General features: G+C 37.9%; 1 pseudogene; it reads left to right on the top strand.

Annotated features, from left to right (window-relative positions):
- Nucleotides 1–6312: 6312 nt before the first annotated feature.
- Nucleotides 6313–7069, top strand: LOC137224371 (protein lin-28 homolog B pseudogene; annotated as a pseudogene).
- The last annotated feature ends 2181 nt before the right edge of the window (nt 7070–9250 follow it).

Here is a 9250-nt window from a genome sequence, read left to right as displayed (position 1 = left end):
ATGAGTAATTCCAACAAATACTGCTCCCAATTAGACCAACTGATAGCAGCACTCGTCGAGAAGTGTCCAGAATTAGTCAACAGAAAACACCTAATCTTCCATCAGGATAACGCAAGACCTCATTTTTGAGTTTCTTTTTGAGTTTCTTTGATGACCAGGTCAAAACAGTTACAGCTTGGCTGGGAAGTTCTGATTCATCTACCATATTCACCAGACATTGCACCTTCAGATTTCCATTTATTTTGGTCTTTACAAAATTGTCTTAATAGAAAAAATTTCAATTACCTGGAAGACTGTAAAAGGCACATGGAACAGTTCCTTGCTCAAAAAGATAAAAAGTTTTGGGAAGATGGAATTATGAAGTTGCCTGAAAGATGGCAGAAGGTAGTGGAACAAAAGGGTGAAATGTTATTCAATAAAGTTCTTGGTGAAAATGAGAAATGTGTGCTTTACTTTTACTTAAAAACCGAAAGCACTTTTTGGTCAACTCAATATTTATGTTGTATTTACTTATGCATGTATGTATTTACTCATTTTAAAATAAGCATCCAAGAACCCATCATCCAACACAAAAACTAGAATATTGATAATAACTAACATCCACCTATAAAGTCGTCCCCTAGCCTGTCCCAAATTTATCTAACTCCTCTACCCACCTACTCTTTGTTACCCTGATTTTTATCCTTACCATAAACTTCAGTCTCATCCACTACCCTTGGTCCACAAGCTATGTCTTGCTAAAATGAATGATCTTTTAAGGTTCTTTGGTTCCAAACAATGGAAATTGATGCTAGTTAATCAGAATTAACTAGAATTAAGCAGATTTAATATAATTTAATGGAATTAAACAGAATTAACTAGAATTAACATCTAGTCAATCAGAAAAAATATTGTTTTGAATATGAGAGAGTTTAAGCAATGGAAGGAGAGTTTAGGAATCAAGCTTTAAAGGACAGGAACTAAAGTAACAACTGCAAAAACGCGTAGACAGGTTTTGTTGAGGGGGTGGGGGGGCATGAATCAACTCCGGTGCTTTCAAATGTGTGATTGGTCTGGCTTGAATCATGTACCACCCTTCTCTGGGAAGAGAGAAAAAACATCTTAATGAACTGTCCCACCAGACTGTATCCAATGGAAGAACAGATCTCCCAATGCAAATTTAGGTTATTTCATAAAGAAGGAGTTAAACATTGGGGCCAAAGGTTACATAGGTTCATACCAGAAATACTTTCTTCACTCCAGACTTTGGGGCTAGTCATTTTAATATATTTTTATAATCCCCAGCTGAATGTAACACTGCAATCTTTGACCTAGAACTCAGGCCCCCTTATTCCACGCCTATTAATGTTGAATTATATGTCATTACCTATATCCATTTGTGACCTTAAAAAATGGACATTTCACATGGTTTAACTAAACATAGCTGCATAAGGAGCAGAAGTGACTCCCACACAGAAAGTTTCCTCTTTCTAGTTACTACAAGAAGAGCTCATTGTTATTGTTTCTTTTTTAATTTTTGAATTTGTAACTTCTATGGTTAGTGTTTCCATTATGATGTACAGCAAACAACCTCAGATAATAGGATAGCATGGGCTATTGGGCAGAAAGATTTGGGTCTCAGTGCCCATAATGTTTACTAAGTGGGTGACCTCAGGGAAATTACTTCTCTGAAACTTGATTTCTTTATCTACTAAGCAGGAACAGCTAATGTTTCTTTTCTCACATTGTCCTGCTGACTGAAAGGAGAATATGCATTTAAAATGCTTAGCATAGAGCCTGGCGCAGAGAAAGCATGACATCAATGTTAGTTATTGCCATTGAATAATGACACATAACTGCTGCAATTTGAAAATTCCCATATTGAAGCTTCAATCAGCTCAGCTAATCTAGGTTAGACAATAGAATTTATTTTGGGGACAGACATTCTCTTTTCTTCAGGTGAGTACATTTTGGTTGAAAGTATAGACTATAAACAGTGCTTTGGGGGATCCTCCTTCAGACTGAGAATTTAAATATTTTGTTAAACAAGAAGAACAGTTCTATTCACAGGGCAGTGCCCGTGTAAATTTAGGGAAATGTGTGCACCTGTGTGAGACACCTGAGAGACAGCATTTTCTAGTTGAGAGTTTATAAGGGACCAGCTCTGAAAACTATTGATTGTGGTTGGGAACTGTGCCTGTGCTCTGTTCAAATAATGCCCTTAGGAGATCAGGGACAGAGACCCCATTACTTTATTAATCCCATACATCTTTTATTTTGCCTCACGTGTGGAATATTTTTTCTTGCCTTTGCTTATCTAAAAATTCAAAACTTCTTAACTGTAACACAGGAATAACATGGTCATGTGTAATTCTCAGAGTAGTTGTAAAAGTCTGCAATAAGGGAATGAATATAGAGTGACATTTTGTGCACCATAAATCACTTTATACAACTAAGGCACTATTATTTTAATTATGTTTATATTGTTTAGGGCAAAGGCAACATTGAGTAGTAGTTAACAGCTTGAACTCCAGAGCCACACTGCTTGAATTCAAATCCAAACTCTACCACCATGGGCAAGTGACTTGAACTTTAAGTGGCTTATTTTCCTGACCTATAAATTGAGGATAATAATGGTACCTTTCTCACTATTGTTTCTAGAATTAAATGTGTTCATATATGAAAAGCACTTAGAACAATGCCTGGCACCAAATAAATGATACAAAATAATGATAGCTATTATTATTATTATTGTCTTCCTTGTTAAAGCTGAGGCAAGTTCTACTTTTCACATTTATTTCAAGACTCGTAAGTACAGCTCTAATCACACTGCTATGCCTTATTTATAAGTTGTCCTGGAATTATATTGTTGAGTGAATTATTCATATCTTTATATCTTGTTTTTGCATCTGGATTATGTGGTCCTTTGGGGGTAGGGCACGTTGTCTGCACTTCGTTATTTCCCAAAGGGACTAATAACTCTCATGTGAATTAAATCCCTCTTCCATTCTTTTTCACTTACATATTGGTTTCTCTCAACCATTTTGCATTTTTTATTTTGGCAGAAGAGCATGGAAAGCTGCTGGATTACACTGAAAGCACTTTTGGTATCACTTCCCAGTTCAGTTTCTTTGCACAGTGAATAATAGCTAGGGCTGTTGGGCCAACATGAAAAGGTACTCAAATTTGGTTCTGTTAGGACGAAGTTGGCTACTGCTTTCATGGATGAGATTATCAGAACATATTTAAAAAGTCTGTACCTCAAACATTCACTGTGAGGAGGACTCAGTTCTTGGCAACATACAGTCTCTCTCTCTGCCTCTCTGTCTCCCTCCCTCTCTCTCTCTTTCCCCTTCTTTCTCTCTCTCTCTCTCTCTCTCTCTCACACACACACACACAACCAAGAACAAAAAGATATAGAAATGAATTTTCAAACAATTATTTCCAAATAATAGCTGAAAAATTTGGCCTGAAGCATTTGTCATTAATAAGGCATATTATCAAGCTAGAAAGGTATATTATATATTAACATTTTTAGCTTGTTTAATAACTCTTAAATGTTTAGACATATGACAAGTCGTCCTCCATTTGTACTCTTTTATTGTGTTTAAAATGCTTTAATTCTTTAATGACAGATAAATGGGTTATACCTAATGTAGATATAATTTGTAGGGAACTGATTTCAGAGAGAAATGTCATGCTACATCTGTAGGTTGGAGTTTCATAAGTATTAATAAGTGTTTCTATTTACAACAATGAATTCATTCATCTAACAAATATTTATCGAGTTCCAACTGTGTCCAGGTATTCCTATAGGTACTGAAGTCACAGAAGTGAGCAAAATAGACAAAAAGTCCTTGCTTTGGAGGAGTTTATGTTCTAATGGGGGAGGAAGATAATAAATAATAGATAAATATATTATAGGATCATTTAGTAATAAGTGCTATGGAGAAAAATAAAGCAGTGAAGGAGAATATAGGGCTGGCAGAGAGTGTTGCTAGTTTATATGGTAGCCAGGGAAGACCTTAATGGGAAGATATCATTTGAGCAGAAGCCTGAAGGAAATGAGGGAAAACTGCAGATATCTGGGCAAAGAGCATTCCAGGCAGGTAGAGGCAGTGGTGAGTGTAAAGGTCCTGAGATGAGAGTGGAAGAGGCATATTCAAGGAACAAGGTGCTGGGGGAGAGAGGTAGGAGTTGAGGTCAGCAAGGGGTTGTGAGCAACAAGATTCCAGTGGTCTTGGTAGAGCATTCTAAGGACTTTGGCCTTTATTATGATTGAGATGAGAAGTTACTGGTGTTTTGAGCAGAGGAGTGACGTAATCTGAATCAGGTTTAAACAATACCTCTGGCTAATATTGCATTGAAGGATGGGAAATCTACAGGCTGAACTATCTGAATGGTAGAGTTGGGCAGGGATTCAATCTGGAGACATTAGGCCAAGCAAGAATCATCATTTTAGACAAATCTTAAGGAAAAGCAAAATCTTTCTTAAAGGGCAAACATTTAGATATTAGAGTATGAGCTACTGCTCCTCAAAGTATTTCATACTATACCAACATCCTTATAAAAAATTATATTTTCCCTCAAGGAGAAAAGATGCTGGATATAAAAGGTTTGAAATAAAGGTTTCCTGATGTTCTAAAACACAGTAGTAATATATCGAGTCACATAAATTATCACATTTAATTTTTCTGATGAAACACAAACTGCATATACTCTAGCTTTTAGAGAACAGATATATTCTGTCATAGAAGCCAAGAAATAAAATATTAATGAAAACACTTAAAATATGGATTTTGTAAAAACATAATTGTGAAATTGGGACAGATTTAAATCCAAACTTAAAATGACAGTTCTGTGGTTTTTATAATGTCAGTATCACAATATAAAAAAGAATATTCAAGTTAAGTCAATAAAGAGTGAATCATTGGTAGCTGTAAATATAACTTTGGCTTACATTGTTGGTAAATCCGAATCAATATGAAAGACTTCTGACAAAATCAGAATTCCTTCTTCCTGCCCATTCTTACCCCAACCCTTTCTTTTTGCATTTTGAGAATAAATACTGACATATTAATTTACCATAAGTCATAAAAACTGCAGTCTCTTGAGCAGATTTCAGTTTCTTTATTATGATCCTAGAGACTGTGGCTCATTGATTCTGTATGTTATTGTCTGTTATGTGTAAAAATTGTGATGCTATTTAAGATAATAATGCACTAAATAAACAGAAATCCTAATTATATGCTCTTGTATAGTGGATGCTGACCTGTAATTCTTCAGGTATATATCTGCTTAGCTGAGCAAACAGATTACTATTTGCCTTGAAAAATAGAATGATTTTAGATACATACTCTTTTTCTCATATTTAATAGCATTTAATTGTTTCATATTGTGCAACCATGGGCCAAAAAATAAACTTTTATTAAATTTCTACTGTCAGGCATAATGCTGGATGCTTAAGAGAAAAAACATGACTCAAAGGTCCTTGCTCTTAGGGTTATTGTATAATTTTTTTAATCTTTATTGAAGTATAATTGCTTTACAATGTTATGTTAGTTTCTGCTGTACAACAAAGTGAATCAGCTATATGTATACGTATATCCTCATATCCCCTCGGGTTATTGTATAATTTGGAGGAACCATTTTTCTGAGAAGATTTAAGGTTTTTCTCCTTACTTTTTATAAGTTATAAATATATTTATAATTTAGAAACTCTGTTGTAGAATTAAATTTAATTAGCATTAATAAGAACCCATTTTTGCTCAGGGACATGCGAGGTGCTAGTTATAAAGACAGGAGATTCCTGTTCTCATGAAGGTTACCATGACTGACTAGAGAACCACACAGGGCAACTATACCAGAGTTTGTGAGTGGGTTGTCTGATTCTACTGTAGGAGCTCAGAAAGGAGTGAGACAATTATGGACTTGGTTTGGTCAGGAGTCATGAGGACATGGTTCTGAACTATGGCCTGAGGTATGAGAAGTCTGTGAAATACAGGAAAAGTGTTTCAGAGATTCAGTCTATTGAGAATAAGAAACTATGGCTTATGAATTAGAATTAAGGATTTGAGGAGAACAGAGAAAAACGCACTTGGGCTTAGGTTGCTTTTGAAAAGAAAACAACGAAGAATCGATACATTCGCAGGAGCAGTAACTGACTATTGACTGGAACACCGGATGCGGGTGCCTTACGAGGATTTGTACTCCAAAACAAAAAAAATTTTTTTAACTGCGTGTTGATAAATATTGAGTGTTTTCGAGTAATATCTTACAGAATGTATTTAGTGTCTTCATTGCGGAAATTTCTTAAATGTTCTTCAAAAGACAATGAGGTCATTCAACCAGGTTTCATCAGCCCCAAGCGGGGCAAGCAAAGGTGGTGGAGAAGAGCCCGGGAAGCTGCCAGAGCAGGCAGAGGAGGAATCCCAGATTTTGCACGGAACTGGCCCCTGTAAGTGGTTCAAGGTGTGAATGGGATTTGGATTCATTTCCATGAGAAACCGAGAGGGAAGCCCCGTGGATATTCTAGTTGATGTATTTGTACACCGAAGCAAATTATTCATGGAAGGATTTAGAAGCCTAAAAGAAGGAGAACCAGTGGAATTCACATTTAAAAAATCTTCCAAAAGCCTTGAATCAATATGAGTAACGGGACTGGTGGGAACCCCAGTTTAGGAAGTGAAAGAAGACCCAAAGGGAAGACACTACAAAAAAAAAACCAAAAGGAGACCGATGCTACAGTCATGCTAAGGAATGTAGTCTTCCTCCTCAGCCAGAGAAGTGCCATTGCTGTCAGAGCATCACGCACATGGTGGCGAACTGCCCTCACAGAACTGGGTGCAGCCACCCGCCCGTTCTCAGGGAAGACCGGAAACAGAGCCCCAGCCACGCACTTCGACGTTCCCTCGAGAGGTGGGGGGGCGGGGGGTACGGCTATCCGTCACCACCGTTTCCTCAGGAGGCGAGGTCCGAGGTCTCAGAGTGGCCAGGCACGTCACCTGCAGAAGCTTCCTCCACAAAGTCATCTGCAGCACCAGATCAAAGCAAAACGGGGCCTTCCGTTCAAAAACGGAAAAAGACATGACCCTTTTTCTTAACGTATCGTTTTCTCTCCCCCCGGTTGGGAAGTCTACCTCATGCAAATACAGGGGAACAGTATTGCACAAACAGCAGCTGACCTGGGATTTTTAACTCCTGTTGAGGAACAGTGAATTTTTTTAAACAGACAAATCACTCCAAGCAAATTACCTTTGAGCAGGGTGTCATGTGTCACGTGACGCAGAGGATGCGATGCTCTATGTATCTGTATGTGCCCGTGTGAGAGGGAGAGAGCCTGAGTCTGTGTGTGTGTAGGAGGATTTTCTGTAGAATGTAGACATATGTATAAAGAGGGTTTGTCTTTATATATGTGTGTATAGAGATGTAAGCACACACCCTCCCTCGCAGAATTGGCCATCCCCAAGAATTGAAAATTCAGGTGAAGCATTTTAGATGGTTTTGAAAATAACCCTTGGAGTTTTTCTTGAAATACCATTCCCTTTATATTGCATTAGGAAAAAAAAAATGACTGTTACCTTCTGTGTGAACCAAAGGATACTGCAGATCTCAGAGCTGCCAATCATATGGTACTAAAGGTTTTTAAGACATCAGTTCTCCCGAATTTGGGATTGCCTCTTCTTCTTGATATCTGTAGAATGTGTCCTCCACCCCTCCCCCTTTGAAAGCAGTACCTTAACTCCATATGCCTCTGACTGCCATAAGCTTTTTTGAATCTGGTATACATAACTCCAGAAAAGACAATGAATGTGTAATTTCTATGCCGATATTTCAGTGATTTTAATTCATATGCTTTGATTGTAAATTAGATGACTATTCAGAGAAATGAAGGGGAGGGCAATGTATAAAGGTAGTGACTTGATTGTTTTCAATGGTATTTTGATACTCGTTATAATCTTTTACCTGTTGTGAGGTTTTTGAGGGACTGTGGCAACAGCAGCTTCCCTTGACTGAGTCAATCCTTCCAACCATCACTTCGAGCGGAGGCCTCCTTGTTTACTACTGAAGACCTTGGAGGAAAACTGCAGTTGTTTGGTGTATGTTTTTGGTGGCTGTTTTTATTCTCCCTGGAGAGTTACCTAACTTGTTTCTAAAACAAACAAACAAAACAGCACAGATGTGAGTAAAATGCCAGGGTTGAGAATGGAAATTAAGTGGATGCTCACAATTGCCCAATTACATATGACCTTGAATAATATTAAAAAGCACCGTGTTTGATGGCGGGCGACTAGAGTGATGAGCCTGGGGCAGGAGGTTCCCAAACCTCTCCTACCAGAGAGCTAGGAGTATTTTATACAATATAGTTCATCTTAGGGGAATTCCCTCATGACTGTTCCTGAAGGGACCTATGTGGGAGATTCAGGATGAACATTCAATGATGGGGACAGAGACACTTCTCAGGTTGGTCCTCAGTTATATTAATAAACTGGCTGAGGGCCAATCATAGTATTGGTCCCTTCAGGTTTCAGTCATGAAAAACATTCATTCTGGTGTCATCCTGGTTCTAGATGTTATGGACACTTTCGGAAACATCTCCAAGAAGGTACCAATTAGTGGCGATGCTTAACATTGGCAATAAATATAGTTGTGTATGAGCCTGTTGGTGTAAGCTCAGATAATCAGAAACAGAAAATAGCATGATTCAAATGAGACACATTGTGCTGAACAGTTTCTGTGCCCTCCCCGACTTGTCCTGCCGAGGGAGGCTTGTGGTACGGTTGCTGCCGTTTCAGCAAGCAAGCCACGCAGAAGGAGAGCGAGCCTCGGGCTGGGCCGCCATATCACTGTCAACTCAGCTTGAGTTGACAGTGTCTGTGAGAATCTCCATGGGACATACTGAAATATTAGTGTGCTGTGATGCAAAGCTTACCTTTGATGATATTGAATGTGATAAAGAAGTACTTCCTTGCCTTATGTGAGGATCGTAAGCTTATTTAAATTACGTAGACAAATCAAAGTGGTGTTGCTTAAATTTTTAGCAGGTATAATAAGCAGGTTAACAGTAAAAGTACAAAACGTAAGCCACTTTGAAAATTCAAACCAAAGTTCCTTGACCTTATTAGAAATAGGAAATTATGGTCTTGAGAATTGGACATTCCCTGTTTACATATAAAAAGTTCAGAGCTGAGATCATGGTTTAAAAAAAGACAGACAGAAAGAAACATGTTATAACTATGGACCTTATGGGTGCAACTTGAAATCATTTTTC

Source organism: Pseudorca crassidens, chromosome 5, assembly GCF_039906515.1.
Source record: "Pseudorca crassidens isolate mPseCra1 chromosome 5, mPseCra1.hap1, whole genome shotgun sequence".
Lineage (NCBI taxonomy): Eukaryota > Metazoa > Chordata > Mammalia > Artiodactyla > Delphinidae > Pseudorca > Pseudorca crassidens.
Note: the sequence above shows the minus strand (reverse complement) of the source record. Positions and strands in the feature narration are given on the sequence as shown.